At 38.4% G+C, this 25,901-nt stretch overlaps 1 protein-coding gene across 2 annotated transcripts in view; it reads left to right on the top strand.

The window, feature by feature from the left end:
* Positions 1-2,240: 2,240 nt before the first annotated feature.
* The window catches only part of ADGRL2 (adhesion G protein-coupled receptor L2), a 301,782-nt gene continuing 278,121 nt past the window's right edge, over positions 2,241-25,901 (top strand). The window contains exons 1-2 of one of the 2 annotated variants that reach the window (XM_063697514.1): positions 2,241-2,329; positions 11,255-11,316. The gene's annotated coding sequence lies outside the window, so the exon portion shown is untranslated. Of the gene's footprint in view, positions 2,330-10,933; positions 11,317-25,901 lie in introns of those variants that run through there. The other variant, XM_055369186.2, reaches the window with a different exon arrangement.

The raw sequence follows: 25,901 nt of genomic DNA, 5'->3' as shown, positions 1-25,901 counted from the left end.
AGTGTCCATAGTTTCCTGAATTTTTTATTGTTTTTTCTTTAAGCTATTTATTTCCTTGAATATTCCTCCCTTCACTTATTGTGTCATTGTTTGGATTTCCTTGCATTGGGCTTTGCCTTTCTCTGGTACCTCCCTGATTAGCTTAATTACTAACCTCCTCAATTCTTTTTCAAGTAAATCAGGGATTTCTTCTTGGTTTGGATCCATTGCTGGTGAACTAGTGTGATTTTTGGGGGGTGTTGAAGGCCTTGTTTTGTCATATTACCAGGATTAGCATTCTGGTTCCTTCTCATTTGGGGAGGCTCTATCAGAGGGAAGGTCTAAGGCTGAAGGCTGTTGTTCAGATTCTTTTTCCCACGGACTGTTCCCTCGATGTAGTACTCTCCCTCTTTTCCTATGGATGTGGCTTGCTGTGAGCCAAACTGCAGTGACTATTGTCTCTCTTCTGGGTCTAGTCACCCAGCAAGTCTACCCAGCTCCAGGCTGGTACTGGGGATTGTCTGCACAGAGTCCTGTGATGTGAACCATCTATGGGTCTCTCAGCTGTGGAGAACAGGCGTCCACCAGCGCCTGTTCTGGTGGACGTGGTGAAGGGTGAAATCTCAAATACTATTTTAATGTAACAAAGACACAGTAGTTTATTTGGCTAATGATTATAAATAAAATGTAGCGTTTGTCAGCTTTCCTCTTATAGTGAGTCTGCCTGACTTAGGAAAGTTTACACTTTCAGTTGGCCGAGATTCTTTCCCTAGGATATCATAAATCTTTCCCTATCTCTGACCTATAGCCATGCTAAAAGAACACCTAAAAGAATGTTAGATTTTCTAAAGATTTTTTTCCTTTATTCGACATAGATCTGTTAAGCACCTGTTATATTTGAGGTATTTTTGGATTTCAGAAATATATGACTCAGTCTCTCTCCTTAAGAAGGACCCAAGCCTGAAGCAGAGACATTCAGCCAAGAAAAGAACTCAACTAAATGGTCTATTTGTAAAAACAAAAAAACATTTTGTGGGGCCTCAGATTTTTCACATCATATTTCACACTCTCATTCTGAGATGTAAATGAAAAGATTTTTAAAAATGACTGTGACCCTTTGGCAAGATGACAAGAACCACACCACACCCAAACCTGTTTGTTCTGCTGTCTTCGTCCACCCACTGGCAGATGTGGCTGCAGGGGGCTGTGTGGGTGACAGAATGCAGCGATGGAACTTTAGAATTGGCTCCTGTGAGTGGAATCAGGGGAAGGGTCATCAAAAGGCAGGAAGGAGCCAGTGCGTTTGAGACTGAGGCTAAGTAAGCATTTTTGACTGATTTGCTGTTACAGATTCCCTAAAGCCTCATCAGATTGTGATTTTGCAACTCTCTTGAGCACAGTCCTAGTTTTCACAGTGCCCTCTCATTTTCACTGACCAGACCCAGTCTTTGGATGAGATCTCTCTCTCCCAATCTGGAACTCAGACTCTGTTACTATTTCTTCCATTCCCCAACATCTGAGGTGCTTCTCACTCAATCCCAAATTTTCCTTTGACCCCAACTTACTTACAGGAGTAGGAGGACAAAGAGAAAGGGAAATAATTTGATGAGAAGCAGGGATTGACTACTTCCAATTCTTTTTCACTGTAACCCATACTGTCAACAGCAGATGACATCGATTTGATCTTCCCAGTACTATTTGTTCTTAGCCATATTCAGAATGTAAGATTTAGGGCCAGGCATAGTGGCTCACACCTGTAATCCCAGCACTTCAGGAGGCCAAAGTGGGCAGATCACTGGAGGTCAGGAGTTTGAGACCAACCTGGCCAACATGGCGAAACCCCATCTCTACTAAAAATACAAAAATTAGCCAGGCGTGGTGGTGCACGCCTGTAGTCCCAGCTACTAGGGAGGCTGAGGCTGCTGGAGGATCACTTGAACCCAGGAGGTGGAGATTGCGGTGAGCCGAGATCTTACCACTGCACTCCAGCCTGGGTGACAGAGTAAGACTCTGTCTCAAGAAAAGAAGACTGTAAAATTTAGTATCCAACTTCTATTCATCATTTAATCCGGGACTATCTTGGAGAGGATGAAATGAGGTTGAAGTCCTATTTCTAAAATGTAAAAGAGTAGTTTTGGCTATCTAAACAAAGGGCTCAGTGTTTTAATATTCCTAGTTAAAAATCACAGGATTGGCCACCTGCCTTACTTTTTTTCTAGGTTATTCATTTCTTTGTAAATTTTTCCTACTCTCTTTTCTAGGCAAACCTACACTTTTCCTGCTGAGATTCCTAACGTTATAGAGTAACATGTCACCAAAAGGAAGCATGTGATTCATTTCACTCTTGCTGGTAGGTACATTCAGAATACGACTTCAAGAGGTTTATTTCCCATTTGTAATCTAAACCTTATTGGGCTGCCTGCAGTGGAAGCCTCAGCTACAGCTGCAGAAATAAAGTCTTTACAGAAGCACTTAAAGAAGACCTGGTTATTCTGGTACTGCTTCTGAAGAAGTTCCAATCAGCAGCAGGGGAAAATTTATGAGATTCGTATGAGATTTTGGGTTTCTTAAAAGAGTACACATTCCACAGAGGATCTGAATACATTGCACGAAAATCGTACAGTCCTGTCAACCAGCACAAGCACATGTGCAGAAAACTTGAGAGGTCACTGTTTGAGAGGACCACACTAAAATCATCTGAGACAAATGAGATAAATCCTGTTTAAAGGCTTAAAGTGAAAGAAAGAGATTCTGCAACTTCATCTGGGGAGGCCTGATAATATCTAATTGTTATCTTTAGTTCTGGGACTCATCTTTAGTAGTCATTGGTATCAGTTCTGCTTGTTTTTTTTTTTTTTAAGCCTATAAATTGGTTAAAGATAAAGCATTAACCAAAACCTCTGTAAGTACATGAGAATCTCTACTTTGTAGAAAAGAAATAATAATAATTTAAGAATTCAGAGTATTTTGATTGCATATACCAATATGCTTGGGTAATACCAACTATTAGTTTTCTTTTTAGGACTTTTTTTTTTTGAGAGGGAGTTTCGCTCTTGTTGCCCAGGCTGGAGCGCAATGGCACGATCTCGGCTCACTGCAACCTCCACTTCCTGGGTTCAAGTGATTCTCCTGCCTCAGCCTCTCGAGTAGCTGGGATTACAGGCATGTGCCACTACACTTAGCTAATTTTGTATTTTTTAATAGAGATGGGGTTTCTCCATGTTGGTCAGGCTGGTCTTGAGCTCCCAACCTCAGGTGATCCGCCCACCTCAGCCTCCCAAAGTTCTGGGATTACAGGTGTGAGCCACCACGCCCAGCCCTCTTTTTAGGACTTTTGATTATCAAGAGTTGTGTAGGCTGAGGCAAAATGGCATATATATATATATATATATATGGGTGTGTGTGTGTATATACATATATGTATGTGTATATATATACACACACATATATGTATATACACACACACAAAGCCATTTTCATATACAGTATACATGATACATACACATACACTTTCATATACAGTATATATGATATATATATATTCACACACATGCACAAATAAGCCATTTTCATATAGTATACAGAAAGCAATTTTTCCTCAGTATATATATGTGCATAAAATCAAATTAGGCCGGGTGTGGTGGCTCACGCCTGTAATCCTAGCACTTTGGGAGGCCAAGGCGGGCAGATCACCTGAGGCCAGGGGTTCAAGACCAGCCTGGCCAACATGGCAAAACCCCATCTCTACTAAAAATACAAAAATTAGCTGCACTCCAGCCTGGGCAACAGAGTGAGAGACTCTGTCTCAAAAAAAATAAATAAATAAATCAAATTAAATAATGTGTTTTTAAAGTGTTTATACCCATCCTACTGCCAAGAGAAGATCCAATTACTCAAGTTGATTGAATTATGTGGGATAACAAAGATGCCAACCCATCTTGACCCCGCAGTGTTAAGCCAATTCCTTTGATATTAGGCCATTGTATGCTAAGCTCTTTTTTGAATTACTGTTAGAATAAAGTAAAAATAAAGACCAGGAAGAGCAAGCAAGACACAAGTAGGCTTGTGCAAAAAATGAGAATTGGTGACATTAATAACAATAAAAATGATACATAAATTGCTATAGCACATCGTAATTCTCTAAGTGTTTATCTAAAGATGATTTGATCTTTTTAATAATCTTTTCAGAAAGATTGAACAAGTATTATCAAGTCATTTTATAGAATAGAAAGTTAAATCAGGTGTTGTAGAGCAGTAATAGGCATTTTTTGCCAGTATAATATTTAATAAAACATTCAATTAGATGTCAATAGTTTAAAATTTGGAGATTTCACATAAAAACTCAGATATCTGACTTATCTAGAAAGTTGAAAGTTCTGGTACCACTGGATGACACTGGGCCAATATTCCCCTGACAACACAGTAGCACTTCCTATTGTCTTATACCCACACTCCTCACTCATTAATCTTTACTAGCTTGGTCATTTTAGGCATTTGATTTTTGAACCCCTGGTGTGAAAGGATTTTCATATTGCCATGCCCTGAGTTCATGACAGAGGTAGGCCTAGAGTGCAGGTCTGTGGCTTGTATTCTTTTACCATAAAATGTTTACATTGAACTGATGTGTGGCTAACACATCCTTCTTTCCTCTCCTCCAAGAGCCTTCTGCTCCCCTGAACTTCTCACAATTGCCCAAGAGCTCGCGCGTTCCCATGTCCCCATACGCTTGATGCTGTTCCTTGTGCTTTTCATCCTGTCTACCTGCCATTCTCCCGTCTCCTGACTAAACCTTAGTCCCAGTGCTCCACTTAAATTTCCCCTGCTCTCTGCAGCTGTCTCAGAGCCAATCTGCAACCTCCCTCCTCTCCCTCAACCATCATTTATTCAGACTCATCATTTGTTCAATAAATGTCAAATAAGAGAATGAAGAAGGGATACAATAGTTTTAGGCTAATGCATTCGTCTGCACTGGATTTACTTTTTTCCCAAGGTCTATGTTGGGTGACACATTATGACTTCCCTGTCTGTTTAAACTATGGGTCAGATTACTTCATAATAAAGATTTTGGAGAGAATGGCATCGAGCCACATTTATCCCAGGGAATGTGGACAAAGTTTGGGCAACTTCTTTTTTGAGGTAGTTCAGCATGACACTGTGGATTCAGCATTTTAAACTCATTTATTTATCAAAAATGTTCCTTGCTTGGAACATGAGTTTCTTTACCACTTTGGTTTGGTAAACAGGGAAAACATTAATTCAAAGTCCAGAGAAGACAATACTCTGTTTTACCCCAGCAGGAGACAAATCAGTGGCTGGCAGGGGAAATTATATATAGAAAAATGACGCAGAAAAGGTATGGACTGGCCCGAGTTATTGATTCATCCCACAAACATTTTTTGATATTTACTGTGTTCCAGACACTGAGCTAGGCCCTGGAGGTAAGCAGATATGTAAATACATAGGTGCAATGGATATTATGGGCATCTGTACATTATATGAGGGATACAGAGGAGACAGCAATTAATTCTGCCCAATGAAATCAACAAAAGATACCTAAGTAATTTGACCAGTTAGCTGAGTCCTAAGGGACATAAGTATATTTTGTACTCACCTTGAAGATGACATTAAAGACTTTAGCATTAAAAATAAATTTGGAAAATGGATCTCTCCTTCCTAAGGGTATAGATCATATGAAAAACACTTGAGAATATATTATGTGCATTTAAAAAAAGCACCTAGAAGATGCAAAATAAATGAGTAGGAATATACAGTCTCCAGATTTTACCTGAATTCAATCTTGGTTCAATTATTTGCTAGCAGTGTGATCTTGGAAAAGTTACTTAACTTCTTTGTGCCTCAGTTTTCTTCTCTGTTAAAATAGATAATGAAACTACCGATGTGGTTAGTTATAGATGAGATAATATATGTAAAATGTTTAGCACACTATCTGGTACATAGTAATAAAAAAATTAGTGATTAGCATTACTATAACATAATCTAGTATAAGCCCCATACACTGTTTTTCTTTGAAATAGCCAGCATCAAAATAAGATCATATAATTCAAAGCACTTATTAATAAAAACTTAATTAAAACAAAAGAAGAAATCTCAAACCTAATATGCCTTGCATCATTTATGTGTCAGTTTTGCATTTTATTCTCACTCATCTTAGATAATGAAATGAGACCAGGTCCCATAATTGCCCTTCTGTAACTAACTGTTCAGTTTCTTGAATTTTTCAGTGAGGTTCGTCTTCCCATTGTAATGAATTACTGTAATGCTACTGTACTGTGGCTTCCAGTACTGCATATTACCAGTGAGAACCATTCTCAGCAACAAATTAACTTTCAAACCTTGATGAACATCGTGAATCCTACATTTTCTTAAATTGTGAATCTTAAATAAGCACACACATACATATGTACATATATGCATCCCTTTTAATAGTATGTGTTATACTCTCCATTTGAATTGATTATTTTTATTGATACATATATTTATTTGACTAAGAACATTTTAGGAATATTGAAAATAATATCAATATTCTTCTGGAAAAGTCTCAAAAATCTTTTATTTCCTATTAATTCTTTGGTTATTCCTACAAAATTCAGATGAAACTGATTATTCAGTCTCTTCTAGATAGGGTAAAATAAACTTTCTGAAAATCTCTCACAAGTGGGGACTCGACAGTCTCTTGATAACATACCGTCCTTTCATTCTGTGCTTACCTACCAAAAATAATCTTAGGCTTTCTATGTAATAAAAAGATATACAAATATATTAAAAATTATTTTTAATAAATCATAAATATATTCATTTTAATAAATAATAATACTTTATCATTTTCTAATACCCACTCACACTGGAATAGTAAAAATTACCAAATAGACACTATTTTCTTTTCTAAAGATACTTTTCATTTTACTAAATTGGGATCATTGACTATATTTCCATCTGGAAGGAAAGGACCTTGCCTTATATTGCTATTTCTGTGTCACCCCTTGGATTAGCACACGGCTGAGGCAGCTATGTTTTGAGAATTGAGTGTGAGGCTGGGTATGGTGGCTCATGCCTATAATCCTAGCACTTTGGGAGACCAAGGTGGGTGGATCACTTGAGGTCAGGTGTTAAGAGACCAGCCTGGGCAATATGGTGAAACCCCATCTCTACTAAAAGTGCAAAAATTAGCTGGATGTGATGGTGCGTGCCAGTAATCCCAGCTACTTGGGAGGCTGAGGCAGGAGAATTGATTGAACCTGGGAGGCGGAGGTTGCAGTGAGCCGAGAGATTATGCCACTACACTCCAGCCTGGGCAACAGAGTGAGACTCTGTTTCAAAAAAAAAAAAGAATTAAGTGTGAGCTCCTTCAAATTCCTCCCTGGCTGTATTCCTCTGTTGTGTTCTGGGCTTTCTGCCATGTTCTTGGGCAGTATCTCACTTCCATTCTTCCCATTTCCAAGTCTTCTTTTGCAGACTGACGAATTGTTTTTAATTTATTATAGAGAAATGTAGCTCTCTCGCCATCCAGTGCTGCTTACCAGACCACACCCAGAAGGACCTAGACTTTCTCAACTTGAGTGTCTTCTCTAGATTTATCTAGTTGTTTTCCTCAACAAAAGAACTATTCATAAGTGATATATGTGTTGCTCCTCCCAAGAAGGCAAAAATAGTCATCTTTTTTCATTTTTACAAAACAGCATAGCAGAATTTTTTTTCCCTCTCGGCTATGTAGATTTTTTTTTCAACAAATATGTTTAGTGTGTTGTCCGTGTAAAGCTTTATACAGAACAAGTCATTCTTTACTTCTAGTAACTCCCATCGCAGGAAGTGAACCCCAAGAAGGTGAAGCAGATAGCCACATAAATAAATTCTAGTGTTTTTCAGGAAAGAAAGAACTTCGGATGTGCTTGTGGAAACTCTGACAATTATGTTTGAGATATCATGGAGAATGGGGCAGAGGCAAGAATAGAGAGGAGTTGGCCAGGCACGGTGGCTCACGCCTGTAATCCCAGCACTTTGGGAGGCTGAGGCGGGCGGATCACAAGGTCAGGAGATAGAGATCATCCTGGCTAACACGGTGAAACCCCGTCGCTACTAAAAATACAAAAAATTAGCCGGGTGTGGTGGCGGGCGCCTGTAGTCCCAGCTACTCGGGAGGCTGAGGCAGGAGAAGGGCGTGAACCCGGGAGGCAGAGCTTGCAGTGAGCCAAGATCACACCACTGCACTCCAGCCTGGGCGACAGAGCGAGACTCCATCTCAAAAACAAAAACAAAAAACAAAACAAAACAAAACAAAAAATAGAGAGGAGTTGATGTTAACTCGATTTTACCAGAAATGAAGGATTCTGAGAACTGCAGAACTTCAGAACAAACCAATGAGTTTGATATCAGTCTCTAGCAAACTGTAGACAATCATTAAACTAAAAGTGAGCCTGTTGAAAAATGGCACTGACTATTAAGAATCAGCATGGGGTCGCTAAGAACAAAGCAGCCGCAAGTAAACTAATTTATGTTTTCTCTTCAAAAGAGAATATAACTGGATTTTTGCAAGTATTTTAATCGAAATACTCATATGTTCCTAGAAGATAAGTTAGAGATACTTTAGAATATGGTTAGGAAGTTTCCAAAATGGCAGAATTATCTCTTTAAAAGTGATTAAGAATGAACTTTGGAGTCAGACAGCCTTAGGGTTTCAAATTGAAGCCCTGCACCTTATCAACCATGAAAATTTTTGAAAGTTGCATAAGCTTCCTGAACCATAATTCCCTAAACTGTAATAAGGATTAAAATTATCTATGTCATAAGGATTCTGTGTTTCTTGTGACATAATTTACATAAAGTGCTCTTTACTCCTTATTAAATAAGTGCTCAATAAAAATGATAGGAGTTGTTTTATTCTCATTATCTAGGGTTGATTGATTGTTGCCAATCTGAAGAGAGGTCTCTGAGACATGCACTAGCACTTTTTTTGCCAGTGATTTGAAGGAAAGCATGGAAGGCATAATAATGATATTGTCAGGCTCCTTGCCAGGCTGTGTGCTTTTTCAGGAAAGGGACCTGTCATCTTGCCCTTGGTATGATCATTGCCTGACCCATAGTAGCCACTCAGATGTCTTCTAAGAATGACACAAAATGAAATGTTTAGGTAACCAAGACACTGGATAGCAAAATCAGGAATCCAAATATCCCAAATAATTAGAACAATGAGCCAGTGCCAGAGATAAACTCTAGAATGGATGGAAAAAGTTGTAAGAGGTTTGATTAAACAGAATTTGGTATGAAAAAGATTTAGATGTTTTTAGATGTTTTAGTTTTGTAAAAGTTCAAGCGCTAAGAATAATAATGATGCCCGCCCCTCCTCAGAGTGCATTTCCTGCCTCCACAGAATTCTAAATTATTAGAAATAGAGTGCAGAACAAGGCAGGCATCAGTACCCATGTATTTTGCATAATTAGACCACATTTCAAATAATGCATTCAGTTCTGACTGCCACATTTAGGAAAGGCATGGACAAACTGGAATCTCTCCAATATGGTGATAGGCATTAAAAGCCATATCATGTTATAATGATTAAAGGAATGTTCAGTCTGAAGAAAGAGGAGACGTAGAGAAAAATGATAGCCATTTTTCAAATAGTTGAATAACTTTCATGTGGAATAAGGATTAAATTTATCCTCAGAAGCTTTAGAAAAAGCTCATACCAAAGAACAGAAAATTCAGGAAGGTATTGGTCAAAAATAAGGAAGATCTCGTTTAAAATGAAACTAGATTGTCTTAGAGGTAGCAATGTATTATCTTCAACTTATTTAATTTTAATTTACTTGGCCAATGATTACTGCTCACATGTATGTGCATACCATGTATACATCCTATATATGAAAGAAGCCTTCAAGAGTTTGTAGGTTAGTTGATTTATACAATTTATAATTTCCATATATGTAGTTATAAATGTACCTCCAAACATGTACTGAGCAAATATTTATTGAACTCATTACATGTCAATCTTGTGCCAGATGTGATGGGCAAGTTGAAGCAAAGGCAATATTTTGTAAGAAATTTTTGCTTGGGTAAGATATTGGATGAAACTTTGATATTTGAGACCAAATCAATCTAAAAATAGCACAGTTTGCTTGATTTAAATGTCATTAAGGAATCAAGGGGTCTGAGGAAATTAAAATCCCACCTCCAGAGCACAGTACATTGACAAAATGGGTTGAAATTACAAGTCAAATGCGTGACCTTTCCATCTATTTAGCCCTATATTTTTTATACTTTGCTTTGATCATGTTATACTTGCATGACAAATAATACATGTAATTTTGGCATGTTTCTAAAATCTTGTCTTGCTTCTTCAATACCTGAATTCCATTTACATACATGACTATAAAGAGATATGTGGCCAACCAACTTTTTTTTAATACCACAATCAACAATAAAATAAATGAACTGTCTACTGCTCCTTAGGGAGCAAAAATGATTTCCTTTCCTTAATAAGTTTACAGAAAGCTTCTCCTATTATCCTTTTCTCTTTAGAAGAAGTAAAAGGATCATAACTAACACATGTATTTGATTTGCTATCAGAAAATTTAAAAGCAAAATGTACAACATACAACATACAACATACACAGCGATATTCATTTTGATTGTTTGAGGAACTCTGATTTTATTTTCTTCCTCTGCTTTTTGTTTTGCAAACAGTTGCTTTAGAAAAGGTGAAAATACAGTCATTCTCTGTGTTTAAATAAAGCTATATTTTTAAGACAGGAACATAAAAAGAGCCCATTTTTGCTAAATGGTTAGATTTAATTAGAAGAGGGTGATTCTAAAAAGGAAACAAACAGAAAGCTGTAGAACAGCCCAGTCCTGCTCACTGCAACCCAATCCTGATTCAGCAAATAGGTATTTGCCAGTAGCAATGAGCATTGTGTACTACAATGACTGTGCTGCTTAACTCGATACTGTTCCCACACCTCAGTTAGTCGGGCCCAGTGCGTGGGTAAATCATGAAGTCACTGGGTACTTGAGCAAAATATTGAAAGCAATGGAGGTTATGAGGGTTTAGAGACAGGTGGAACTGGCTACCTGATCACAGCCACACCCAACTTTTAAAATGTACCTGGCAACAAAATTCATGCCAATATGACACCTGTCTGCTTAGGAAATTCCTGACGAAACACAGAAGGGCAGGCTTGGGATCTTAATAGTGTTGTGACTGTGATTTCCCCAGGAGCCTCTCTGGAAAAGGCTCAATACTCTTTTCTCACTTGTTTGCCAGTTGGAATTTGAAGGGAGCTTGATAACTGTGTTCTATGTGGATCCAGCATTACAACTGATAAGGTAAGGGCAATTATATCTCTTTGTTTGATCATTAAAGTCAGAGTATAAAGAAATCCCCTACTACTCCATCTTCCCTTTCAAATGTAGATTACTAGGGCAATCTTGCCAGTGTATTTCGGGATCTTGAACTTGAGGGATAGAATTGTCTGGTGCCTGCTCTAAAAAGAGATAGCCAGCCCCTGCAATAGCTGTCGGTACAGTTTCTGGCTAATGAAATGCAGAGAAATGAGGAAGATGGTGAGCTGTGCTTGTGTGGTAACGGGTGATTTCAGAGGAAAATGTCAAAGCAGCTCATCTCCCGAGGCCCTACATGATGATGTTTTAGTAGCCACCTTTATTCAGAGATTTAAATTTATGAAAAGAGAATCATAATGACATCTTAATTGCCCTGAAGATGTCTTTTCAAAAGAATTGTCACAGGAACATTTCCTTCAGAGGAACGGAGAAAGCAAAGGAGATGGCTTTATTGTGGAAGAGTTGAGGAAAGCCTTCTGTCCTAGAAGTTAACATTTACGGATCTCTCTGGCAAATAATAGTCTCCGTTTCAAGTCCATTATGTTTGATAAGGATTCAAAAAGTCTTAATCGAATCTAGCAGTCATTGGTGCTTCTTTCTTTCCTAATCTCCCTGATTTTGAATTATAAGATCTTTGTCTCTTAAAATAAAACATCATTTGTTAAAGCCTTTTCAAAATTAAGACCAAAACCATCACAACTAATTGTTTCTTGGCATCAAATAAACAAATTTTTAAAGTTTGATGAATTGTTTGTAAGCTCTAATCAAGTGGGTGGTGTCATAACAGAGGGGAGGGAACCCACTGAAACAATATATGTAATTTGTTTGCATTAGTATTTGAGATAATTACAAAGCAAGTGTTCAAAAGCTGTTCTGTATACTCCAGAAGGGGGAAAGATAGGAGAGGAAACGCGTAAGAACACCCAGCCATTGTCAGCTGCTCTCTAAAATATTGCCGGATTCACAATTGTCGAACATTAGCACTACTAAGAATGCTGGGGACAGAGTGTCACGTTGAATGTAGAGTGATGACTTCATAGGAAGGCAAAGCTGAGGATATGACCAGTTTGCAGTCACAGAAAAATCAGCTTTAATTAATTTGAGTGCCAGCTCTGTGTATAATTACACAGCATGAGAGTTTGCATGCAAATGCAGAAATGCTGATTGTTCAAATACTTGCACTTGCTCATTAATACGTTGGGACTAAGCAGGGCTGGCAAGCAGACAGGGTACGGCACACACGGTGCCTGCAGGCTAATTTGTATTATACTGTAGTTAGCAAACAGATTTCAGATGTTTCTCCTTTCTTTAAATAATAAGCACAAAAATATGTATGTCATTTTCATCGGTGGCATACCTTGTTTTCTTTTTGATTAAAATAAAATGTTTTTGGTTTCTGAAAAAGTGTTGAGGGTACATTAAACATTACTAGAACACTGATTTATAACCATTGATGCCAGGTCTGGGATATTTCTATTTGACATTTCATGTAATTGTCCAAACTGATCATATTTCATAATTAGTGAAACTATATTCAAACAATATAAGTTTATGATTAAATCCCATGGAGGAACAAAGGGAGAGACACAGCTGTATTGCCTACTTGTCTGTCGAATCTAGTATCTTGTAGTCAGCATTGGCTGGGTCCAGAAGCTTCAGTAGAACTGATTTCTTTGTGAAAGTACCTAATCCTAGAATGTCCTGCGGTGAGATTTTCCATTCTGACCACTGAATATTTTCAGAGATCAGCTTCAACCAAATTCCCAACTATCTGGACAACACCCTAGGGGAAAAAGTCTGCCTAAATCACTACACCAGGAACATCTGATAATTTATTAAGGAAATGGTATTAAAAAAAATAAGGAATTTGCCCAAGTTCCCCAAATCTGGTACTACTATCAGTGCTGTCTGTTTTCTTGCCAACATTTCAATGCATTTCAGTTCTACAAATATTTATGGAGCACCCATTTCTGTTAGACACTGCAAAGCAGAGGATGTACTATAGTAAGCCAGATAGATACAGTCTCTGCATTGGCTATCTCTTTTCTCCCAGGAATTGTCTCAGGAAGGAACCTACGTCAGTTCTCTGGGACATAGATGTTTTTAGCAGTCATTACCTTGGGGGAAAGCCCACATTACAGAAACTTGAATCTATGGCCTTCCATAAATACAGTTTTCATGGTCCTTCTGGGACTCTCTGATATTCTTTCAGCCCTATTCTTGTGTAAGATGAAGGAAGCTACCTCTGTCTTGAGGGTTGAATGGAAATTTAATGGATATGTGAAAGAGTCTATCAGGCAAGCCCAAAAGTTTTATAAGAATATATTGAAGAGGAAGGCTGTCATACCTTTCCCTGAAAGCCTATATCTGTAAGAATAGTCATTTCTCAAGGAAAAAAAGTGAACACAACATGTAGGTGGATATGGGGCACTTTACACCATTGGGTCTGACCACAAGTAGGCAGGCATCTACCTACGTGTTTTCAATATGACCAGCTGAGAAACACCAGCTAGACAGCATCACCCCTTCTTTCTAAAAACTCTGCCAATGTACATGTACAAAGATGGAAGGTGGCAATAAAAACACTCATACATACCACCTAAGCTTCCACTTCACTTTCAGAGTAGTCATAACCTTCTCATGCTACATATCACAAGTATGCAAGAAGGAAGAAGAAAATCCAGGATGGTGAAAGAACTCCAGGGTATCTTCATGACGTACAACACAGTAATTTCGGAACAGTGGTTTTCAGAGAACAACTATGAATTGCAAGTACCCTGAGCTCAAACAACTTTTCCTTATGGCTCTGTCATGGTCAGACACACATGATTAGGAAACAAAACAAAAACAAAAACAAAAAGAAATTTCCAAAATATGTATGAATTAAGAAAACACCATCTTGCTGGGACCAAAATATTAAAAAATGTTTGTTACGTGGATTACTGGTATCTTTACCAAGGAGAGTTAAAAAACATCTTAGGGGCTTTTGCCTATAAGAAATGAATTCTAATGGGGTTATGGTAATATATGAAAGGAACCATATTCACAGACGATGCAAGTAATTTCATGAAGCTACTAAGGGATAGGAGAGAAAGATAATACATTTGTAAAGAAGAAAGTAGAGAATTTATTCTGCAACTAGAAAGTTTTCAGGAAACCTGAGAACACTCTAGCTACAGAGATGAAGAAAGCATGTAACCCAGTGTAGAAGCACAACACACTGGGGTAGTTCAGGATGGTCAATCGCGCTGATTAATACAGCGTGAGAACCATAGAAGGAATGAAAGCAGCTAGTGAGTCAGCAATGATTAGGTCAACAAGAACTGTTTCCTCAGATTTGTGGGCTGAAATATGTATTCCACAGAAGACATATTTCAAGGGCATGAGAAGAATGAAGGGGAGAATAATTGAAGATAGCAAATGTGAGGAATCTGTACCCAGAAAGTGAAGAGGGAGAAGTAAGCAAGAAAAGTTTTAGGCAAGTGGAGATTTGAGCATGTTTGCAGAAGCGAAGAAATCAGTGGAGCAGGGGCAATTGGAGTTGTTAGGGGAAATGTGTGATTAATGGAACAGGAGTTGGGGAGAATCCAGGTAGTTATGCTAGCTAGAGAGTTTTTGTTTTCTGTTGTTGTTGTTGTTGTCTTACTCCAAGAGAGAAGGACAGGAAAAGAGGATGGTGTCAGGAAATCTGCGGTGGAGGCGAGGAAAGTTATGAGAGCATGTGCCAGATGCCTTTGGTCTGGTGTGGACATTGGTGAGATCATCTCCTGGGAGAGTAAGTATAGGAAAGGGTGGAAATGACACAGAGATCAAAACAACTTTATTCTCATACCGAAGAAAAGGAAGAGCAAAATAATGTAAAACAATTTACAATGAAAATGGGTAAAAAAATGTAAGGAGAATGAAGAAATGGAAACTGGTTATTATAAAGTTTCACTTAAACATTAACTTGTGCCAAGGTTAAATGAGTAATGAGTCTGGACTTAGGATTACCTAACAGTCTCTAAGTTTACATTTTCCAATATCAGCCCACCAAAAGTAGGGTTTTTTTGTTTGTTGTTTGTTTGTTTGTTTGTTTTATTTTTAGTTTAGTGCTCTTGTATTCTACACTAAGGAAGGAAGTGTGGGGCAGATATCTGCATATGAAGTAAAGGAGGCCAATAAGCCACAAAAGAGCTTAGTCTTTAAGGAAAAACCCATCATCTCTCTGGAGCTACCCCTTCCCCCTGCTCATCTTTGGCCTTGCTGGTAACAGTAAATGTATTCATTTAACTACATGACACAAGCCTGTATGGGGATGCTTAGGCCTCCCATCATCATCGTACTTCCCCTCTTACACAACCCAGATTTCTGTTGGCTCATACCACCTGGGTGAAACACCAAATTCAGGGCAGCCATCTCCTAAAAACCAGTTAAATCTAATACCTGTGCATTACTTGGCAAAAAGAGAAGGCCCTAAAGGTCTGACTGTCTGCTTAATGCGTCTGGAATTACCATTAGCATTTAGGATAGGTGCATTCTTAGGCTTAGCTGGCTAGTCCGGTTTTCCTGCCTCAAGACAGAGCATAGCACATCAGTCACTAAGTGGCTGCCAGTGGACACAGGGCATCCCCTGGGAGTGGCGGGCCTGGATATGGTCTAACAGGGGCGCTGAGCATTGAGATTCCTGGAGAGATTAGTGGTAGTGGTATGTGGATGTCTGGGCCTTCAAGGACCAGATAGTAATCAGTAGGAAAAGGAACAACACAAAAATGGTCTCAGAATACTTCCAGCCTGCCATTTGCTGCTGCTTCCAATTTCCTTCTTCTTTGGTCCTCTTTCTCTGCTTTCCTCTTCCCCACCTTTCCCAGATCCCAAGTCTAAGGGTCTTGTTGACCAGGTAAAACAGTTTGTAACATGTGGCAAATAGAGAATGTTGAAGATTTTTAAACAAAGGAATGAAACTCACCTTAATTCAAAACCAAAGATTTCTTGAGGAGCTACTTTATGTCAGGCACTGGAGTGTATGTGGGGGATTTGAAGATAAACATATCAGGCCTTTTACTTAAGGAATTCATCATCTAATGGAAAGACAAAACTGTTAAACTCAAATACTGGATGACATAGGGGTACTGAAGAGATGAAACAAGGATGATGACAGAAAAAGACACTTCTGCAGAAAAAGAAAAATACTGGCAAAGCAACTGTCTGAAGCAAATGCATGTAGATATGGGAATGCACATAAACATGAACAAAACTGTGTTGTTGTTGTTGTTTAGTTTTATTTATTTATTTATTTATTTATTTATTGAGACAGAGTCCCGCTCTGTCACCCAGGCTGGAATGCAGTGGTGCGATCTCGGCTCACTGCAACCTCCACTTCTCGGGTTCAAGCAGTTCTCTGCCTCATCCTCCCAAGTAGCTGGGATTACAGGCATCCGCCACCATGCCCCACTAATTTTTGTGTTTTTAGTATTGGCCAGGCTGGTCTTGAACTCCTGACCTTGTGATCTACCCACCTTGGCCTCCTAAGGTGCTGGGATTATAGGCGTGAGCCACCACGCCCAGCCCTGTGTATTATTTTTCTGGCAGCAATGTATAATGTTGTTTGGATGCAGAAAAGCCTACAGGTGTGCATCACCATGCCAGGCTAATTTTTGTGTTTTTAGTGGAGACGGGGTTTCACCATGTTGGCCAGACTGGTCTCGAACCCCTGACCTTAGGTGATCTGCCCATCTCTGCCTCCCAAAGTGCTGGGATTACAGGCGTGAGCCATGCGCCCGGCTGGGAGCAGCTCTTAAACGGCAAAATTCCTGTAGCCAGGTCAGCCTGTGAAAGAACAGCAGGAAGCCAGCCTATAGAAAAGAGGTGAAGGGCTGGGCGCAGTGGCTCACACCTATAATCCCAGCACTTTGGGAGGCTGCGATGGGAGGATCGCTTGAGGCCAGGAGTTTGAGACCGGCCTAGGCAACAGCAAGATTCCACCTCTATAAAAAATTTAAAAGGTTAGATAAGCATGGTGGTAGTCTCAGATATTCAGGAGGCTGAAGCAGGAGGATCGCTTGAGTGCAGGAGTTCGAGATTGCAGTGAGCTGTGATCAGGTGAGCTATATGCACTCCAGCCTAAGAGACAGAGCAAGACCTTATCTTTAAAAACAAAAATTTTGGGGCCAGTTGCGGTGGCTCATGCCTGTAATCCCAGCACTTTGGGAGGCCAAGGCGGGCGGATCACGAGGTCAAGAGATCGAGACCATCCTGGCCAACATAGTCTCTACTAAAAATACAAAAATTAGCCGGGCGTGGTCATGCACGCCTGTAGTCCCAGCTACTTGGGAGGCTGAGGCAGGAGAATCACTTGAACCAGGGAGGTAGAGATTGCAGTGAGTGGGGATCACGTCACTGCACTCCAGCCTGGTGACAGAACAAGACTCCGTTTCAAAATATAATAATAAAAATAAAAACAAAAAAATAATTTGTTTTTTTAAAAAGGGATGGAAAAGAGGATATAAATGGTCAAGAAACCTTAGAGGAGAAATTGACAGGGTTTTGCATATTATTGCAGAGAGACAGGAAAGCTGTCATACTTGACTTTAAGGTTTCAAACCTTGGTGATGACATTTTTGAAAAAATAGGAAACATAGGAGGGGATGTAAATGTGAGAGGGAAGATATCGAATCCAATTTGGACGTAATGAGTGTTTTAGGTGCCAGAGCTTGTCTTTCCAGAGAAGAGCAGTGTGCAGGTGGAAACCTGTATTTAGCACTGAGGAGACGCAGGGCTAACAGCAGAGCTGTGGGCATCCTCTGCAGACAAGACCCAAAGGATAGGTGAGATTGTCAACGAAAAGAGAGAACAGGTGAGAAAAGGGCCAAGGAACAAACTTTTAGATCACATACACATAGAATGCAAAGAGGAATGAGAAGTTGCAGTCACACAGTTAAAAAGAAAACTGAGAATATCCCAAGAAAGGAAGAAAGGGTGGAGAGTTTCTGGAAGCAAGGCCTGATCAGGCAACAAGGAGGAGACACAGACAAGGAAGATGGAACATGAGAACATTAGCTGTCACAATGACTTAGTCATGGATGACTTTCAGGAGAGAAATTTCATGAAGAGATTTCTCTTCATAGGAAGAGAAGTCATAAGCTGGGTGATAAGGACTTACCAAATGGCTCTAATGTATTTTAATACTGAAACAAAAGCAAAGCATTAAGCTTTCTAGGGGTTTAGCCCTAAGTTGGAGGGACAGAAGATAAGAAATACGGACTACCTCAAAGGGTAAGGAAAGTAGTACAAATTTAACTTGGTCTGCCGCGCTATTTTACCCAACCAGAGGCCTCTTGTAATCCTGGTTTCTCTCAAGCTGTTACTTCCCATCCTCAAGTGAAGGTGGGTGGCGGTTAATGGGGAAAAACTTGATGACTAAGGTTAATTATCAGAAAGAAAAATTACAGTGTACAATTATCTGGGGGAAAAAAAGGATGACTAAGGCCATAAATCACAATCAGGCTCTTCCTACAATTCATGCTTAGGAATTAAAGGAATTTTCCCCTAAGAATGTCATCTCCACTCCACCCACTGTTCATGGCCTATTTAATCTTTTTGAATACAGTCTATCCTCATAGGAGAATGTGAAAATTTCTTGTTTTGTATGGCCTGCCCATAGGAAAAGGCCTTGATGATAATCCTTTCACGTAAAAGTGTGTTCCTTGGCTTCTGGTGACTTTTAAAGGCTATAGAATTCTCACAATAGCTTTGCTATCCATGTAGCAAATTCAGTGGTCAGTCTCCCTACCTTATTAGGCTTAGTTTAAAAACCATGATAATCTGGACAATCCTAAATGAATGTATATCTTTCCTTGGCTTTTGCTTGAATGTATATTATTGTTGTTGTTGTTGTTGCATCCACATGTTGGATGCTCAGTGCTCGGGTCTACCCAAAGCAATCTGATAACAAATAGCACCATATTACCTGTGAGTAGAATATTATTTTTGCCCTATTCGAATACTTTTTTATTAGCCACCCAAAACTCCTCTTCAACTACACACAGATACCTGTTTAAGAGTGCAGCTGAGGTGTGATATCTAGCTTGCTGGAAGAGAATATAATTATGTTTTTACCTAATAGGTAATCTCTGTGTTATCAAAGAGTTATGTATGGGGAATATGAATTATCCATGTACCATATCAACAAAGCATTCAATTGCACTTAGCTTGTGTTCTTCTTTTCAAATATAAGTAGCTATTTTAAATGCCTACGCTTGTTCTCTATTTCTTTTTAGTTGTAAGAATATCTCTGCCACTTACCTAATTTTTGCAAACTTTTTATTTTTGTGCGTATATTTGTGTACATATACACAAACACATGCACACATACACACACATTCTAAAGCACTCAAGGAGGCACCTTCACAAACTTGCCTTGCATGGTTGTTGGTTTATCCGTCAAAGAAATCATTACCAAGAGAATGCCGTGCTTTATATGCTTACTAAATTTTTTAAAAATGCTTTTCATTATATTTATGCAAACATAACTTGGCTAGCTCATAATTTACCAAATTTAAGCATTTGTCAGGGTTATTTCCAATCATTCAGAAAAATGTACCTTTGTGTATTTTGATTATTTAAAGCAATATTGTTTCCATTATGCATATCTGTTGCCAGAACAGCATGACTGTCTTGACTGAATGAGGAAGTGGGAATGCTCTTAATTTTCATACATGCATCTGCAGAAGTACTTTTGATTGTTTAGCCAATGCACATATAATGATGTAGGCATAAATGTTTTTGCACACATTTTCCTTGGCACTTCAGAAGAGAAGTGTAATGCAAAGGGTAATTACATATACTATTGTTTGCATTAAAATTTACACATATATATATATCCCAAATTGTAAGCTGAGGAAATGTTTAATATTTTGAAGCATAAAAATTAGGATGGACTCCTTCTATAGAAATCTCTGTTATGTGATCACATTTTATTTATATACTTCAGCTAAACAGTTTCCTTTATTTTTTGCTTTGGGCTTGTATAAGCTTTCTACCAAACTCTAAAGTTCTTAGGGATCAAATAGTGCCATTCAAACTTGCTTACCTTGCCTTGAAACACATCAACTTACTTGCTCATTAGATGGGTCCATTATTTTCCAAGGAGACAGGAAAGGAAAACAGACAAGGTATTAGAGACCACACTTCTGAATATGGTCTCACCATATAACTATAGAATCAAACATTTTCTTCCTAGGTTACTATATTTCATCGAATCTAAGATGCTATCAATGGTAAGATGTACCCTTATTTTATATTCTAAAAAGAAAAACTAAAACTCTGCCAATGAAATGATGATATACTACTGATTGAACAAGTTATCCTTATTTCAGAGAAGTCGTTAGGGTGGTACAAAAGTAATTGCGGTATTTGCCATTAAAGTACTGCAAAACCTGCAATTACTTTTGCACCAACCTAATGGGAGACAAGATCCATTTTACAATGGATAAAATAGGCTTTATGGAATAATTAGAGAGCTTTAGCTCTTGGGTATCGTATGTTAACTACATCAGCCAACTCAATGGTGCTCCTTTCCAGCAACAGACTATCTCCTCTATTCAGTGAGACTAAAAAAATGTACCATGGATTCCAAATTGCTTCTGCTGTTTCCCATGTACAGAGTTATCAAGAAGATATTTTCTCTTTTAAAAGAGACGACTTTGGCTTGAAGGAAGCAGAATAGTAGTATAAAAAGTAAACACAAAAAACAAAACAAAAAAAACCTTAGTGTTTGGAGTTTATTATTTTTTTAATTTAAACTTTATTCTTGTTTCTGTGAGTCCTTAGGCTATGGGTTGATCTAGCTGACACTTGATTTCCCTACTCACTGTCTCCTCAGTTCCCAGTTTTTCTGCCCATCCATCTCTCTTCTCCAGACTATTAAGAGGCATTTGAAATTTTGAGGTGGGTACTAAATATGCCTTAAAATATCATTATAAAACAATATTAAAAAATGGTCAACCAAGCTTTAAAAAAATTTTCGAAACATGTTAAAAACTATCCTATTCCAAACAAATTCTTGTAAAATGTATACATTGATAATGAAAGAAGTAAAGTCAATTGTTTGGCTATCAGAGAAGGGACTTATAGAGAAATAACTGTTTCCCCGTCCCCCTCACCAACTCAACTTGATTTAATTAGTTGATTAACCATGGCTGAACAACTAATCACCTGTGGTGTGTCTCCTTACCTGTTTTGGAAATAGGCATTACAAGGCAAGAAACAAAGCTAAGGGGAAATATTAAATTGCAATTTAATTGACTTATCACATATTGCATATCAAGATATTTTCTAACGTGTCAGATTCTTCTGGCATTATAGGCAGTATTCACTTACTCATCACTCATCCATCTGTTAAATAAACCCATATGAAGCACCTCACGAGTCTCAGGTACTCTGGACAGAAAGATGAACAGTGCTACTTTCTATAGCAGTGTTTCTCAAACTTTTTGAGCTAAGAACCCATTTCTACTCTCAAAAATTATTGAGGATTCTAAGAACTCTTGTGAGGCATGGTGGCTCATGCCTATAATCACAGCACTTTGGGAGGCGGGCAGATCACTTGAGGCCAGGAGTTCGAGACCAGCCTGGCCAACATGGTGAAACCTCATCTCTACTAAAAATACAAAAAATTAGCTAGGTGTGGTGGCACACACCTGTAGTCCCAGCTACTCGGGAGGCTGAGGCATGAAAATCACTTGAATCTGGCAGGTGGAGGTTGTAGTGAGCTGAGATCACACCACTGCACTCTAGCCTGGGTGACAGAGGGAGACTCTGCTCAAAAAATAAAAAAAAAAAAACAAGAACTTTTATTTTTTGTGAGTTACGTCTCTCAGTATTTACCACATTAGAAATTAAAATGAGAAAATCTAAAATATTTAATTGTTAATTCAATATTTATGAAGAAAATCAGCCTTGTACAGATACTAGATGCAAAAAAAGGAATAATATTTTACTAGCCTTCTCAGATAAATGTGCTATTCTTCTTTGATATTGAATAAAACTTTGACAAATAGTTTATTAAAGGTTAGTTGCAAGGTGGAATCTGAAACCATATCAATGAACATTTAAAAATCTGCTGCATTAAAATACATTGGTTAATCTTATATTTTGGATAGATCTTTAACCAATATACTACATGCATGATTTTGTAACATCATGCATTGGTCATTTGGAAAGTATTGTTTCACTGAGTTATGTAGATTTCCCATATGCCAGCATATTTCATAAAACATTTTAAAAGGAATCACCACTGTTAATATCACCACCAAGCTTATCAGAAAAGTCTTTACATATTACGAAGCTGTCAAGTTCACAATGACAGATACAAATTGTTCTTCAGGTTACAATTCTTGTCTGCATGTTTGAATTTTATCATTGGCAATAAGTACTGTTGATTGTTTTCCTTGAAGTGATTTGGCTTGCTTTCATTCATTGTTTAAAAAATATCTGCACAACACCTAAATCTGAATAACCATCGTTTGTCTGTCAGTTGCTTTTTAAAGTAAAAATGGTATTTCATGAAGAGAGCAGCTATGTCAGGTTACAACTCAAACATTTATCTCGTAAGTGCTTTTCCTCAAGACGGTCAGACTTCGGTAGTCTGTGAAAGTGCTTTTTGCATGCATCCATCTTGTCATATAGAATATTAAAGATGTATATTCAGAGATTTAGATTTCATAAAATTAGCAATGATTGTTTTTAAAAAGACATACTTAAAATTGGTATTTTTTTGTTTGTTGTTTGTTTTGTGTTGTTTTTGTTTTTGTTTTATTGCAAGTGTGAGGTGGTTAAGAATATGACTATAGTGCTACATATGGTTTGGTGCCACAGTTTTAAGTTATGCTAAGATGTTAGCAGTTTTATACACCAGTGCTTTCTATCATCATTGCAAATGTCAACAGAGTGAAAAAGGCAAATAATGTCTTAACATGATTTTGAAAATAGATTTCACTTTACAAATCCCCCTGAAAGGGTCCAGGGACCCCAGAGGATCTGCTGACTTCACTTTGGGAACCTACTCTAGAGATTCAAAGGTTAAGGGAGAAGATAGATTAATGAACATGAATTTTCAGTGGTTTGTAATAAGTACAGTGATAGAGGAAAGCAAAAAAATATTTTCAGAGCACTCTAAAGGAGAATATATCTGAGTGTGATCCTGAAGGACACCCAAGTGTCCGCCAAGTAAAGAAGGAAGTCTTTGGCTAATCGAATCCTGTGCCTGGGACTATGATTTCTGTTTTCATTTTACCAATGCTTTGTAAAGTGTAAAGACATCTCAACCATATGGTTTCTATATGGCAACTGGATTAAAAAAAATATATGCCCAGTCAAGTAAGGCCATTAATAGAAAATTACCACTAAAGGTTGAGTTACTATGGGAATTTGGAAGGAAGGACCTGGATGGTTGCATGAGATTCCATGTTGTATTGCATAGACATTTGTATGTGGTAAGCCAGATGTCATCTTTCAAGTACTTTTGGGCTCTGTGTCCCAATAGAAATAAATTCAAATCGGTCTTCGTCGATGTGACCTGACATGATGTCATTGAACTATTTTAACTAACACTGAAAAAAGGTGAAATTATTGACATGGATTGAATTCCTAACATATGACTTGGTGACCTTACAGATATGATTACATTTAATTATCAAACAATTTAATGGGTATCATAATATCCCCATATTTAAGACCGAGACACTGAGGATCAGAGACATTAAGTAATACGCCAAAAGTTACAAAAGCACACAGTGTGCAGAACTGGCTTCTAAGCCAGCTGTGTCTAACTGGGAAAACCCTGTTCTTTCTCCAACTGGGATATATATAGCTAGGAACTGGCAGAGTTATATCAGGTGTAAGATAAGCCTCAGAAAACACACTGCCTCTCATGCTGGAGCACCAATTTACCTGGATAGCAGATTTTTTTTTTTTTTTTTTGAGACAGAGTTTCGCTCTGCTGCCCAGGCTGGAGTGCAGTGGCATGATCTCAGCTCACTGCAGCCTCCACCTCCCGGGTTCAAGTGATTCTCCTGCCTCAGCCTCCTGTGTAGCTGGACTGCAGGCAAGCACCACCACACCCAGCTAATTTTTTGTAAATAGGGACAGCATTTCACCATGTTGGCCAGGCTGGTCTCAAACTCCTGACCTCAGGTGATCTGCCCATCTTGGCCTCCCAAAGTGCTGGGATTACAGGTGTGAGCCACCATGCCCGGCTTGAGAGTGGATTCTTATAATATTTTTTAAATTAAAAAACTCCGATATATAATGAAATGGAATGAAAATCATTTGAAGATGGAGACTTCCAAGGCATTCCATCTTGAGAGGGAAGGACCTAGGATCTTCCTAGAGCATCCAAGAGTCAGAGTTCATAGTCCTCTGCATTGAGGGAACTTTTGAGATACACTCTGAGACATGCATTTTTATGTCAGACAAACCAATGTGTTTTGCCCAGTAACTAGACCAAATGCTGTTCAGTTAGCATGCCAAGCAGTCTAAAATTGCTCCTAATTCCTGATTGTTGTGGCTATAATACACATTTCTAAGCATGTTTCACAGATGTGACATCAGCATGTACCAGAAGAGGTAAGGTTAGAAGGGAAGAAACGATTAACTCTAATATTTACCAACAGCCACTAATGGCCAATGATAGTGATGATGATGAGAATGAGTGTGATGAAAATGATATTTTTTGAGTATCGACCATGTGCTGAGCAGTCTGCATAAATTCATCATCTTAAGTAAACTGCACAGCAATCTTGTAAGTTGATCTTATTGTCCCCATTTGTGTATGTACCCAGACATAATACTATGCATTTGTGTTATCTCAACAAGTCTGTGAGCTATTATTATCCATATGCTGCTGATGAAAAATTGGTTTCAGAGTGGATAAGTAATCGCCCAAGTTTATACAGTAAGTAAATGATGGAAATACGCAAAGACCCTGAGGGGCTTGTCTCAAAAGCCCTAGATCGTTCCATGCCATGCTGCCTTGATATTAGGTAGAGATACTGTATTAATCTGTTCTCACGCTGCTAATGAAGACATACCGGAGACTGGGGAATTTATAAAGAAAAAAAGGTTTAATGGTCTCACAGTTCCACATGGCTGGGGGGGCCTCACAATCATGGCAGAAGGTGAAGGAGGAGAAAAAGCATTTCTTACATGGCAGCAGGCAAGAGGGTGTGTGCAGGGGAACTGCCGTTTATAAAACCATCAGATCTCATGAGACTTATTCACTATCACGAGAACAGCATGGTATAAGCCTCCTCCGATGATTCCATTACCTCCCACCAGGTCCCTCCCATGACATATGGGGATTATGGGAGCTACAATTCAAGATGAGATTTGGGTGGAAACACAGCCAAACCATATCAGATACCTATATAATTTATCATTTAAATTTGGATACTTTTGAAAGTAAAAGTGGATACTATTAATAATTGTGCCAGAGCAAGAGACATAAATTAAGATTGCCTCAGAAAATAAGGAATAAATTGTTACCTCACTATTAGGCAAAGATAGAGGCTGAGTGGTATCAAACTTCTTAA

The sequence above is a fragment of the Gorilla gorilla genome, chromosome 1 (genome assembly GCF_029281585.2).
Source record: "Gorilla gorilla gorilla isolate KB3781 chromosome 1, NHGRI_mGorGor1-v2.1_pri, whole genome shotgun sequence".
Lineage (NCBI taxonomy): Eukaryota > Metazoa > Chordata > Mammalia > Primates > Hominidae > Gorilla > Gorilla gorilla.
Note: the sequence above shows the minus strand (reverse complement) of the source record. Positions and strands in the feature narration are given on the sequence as shown.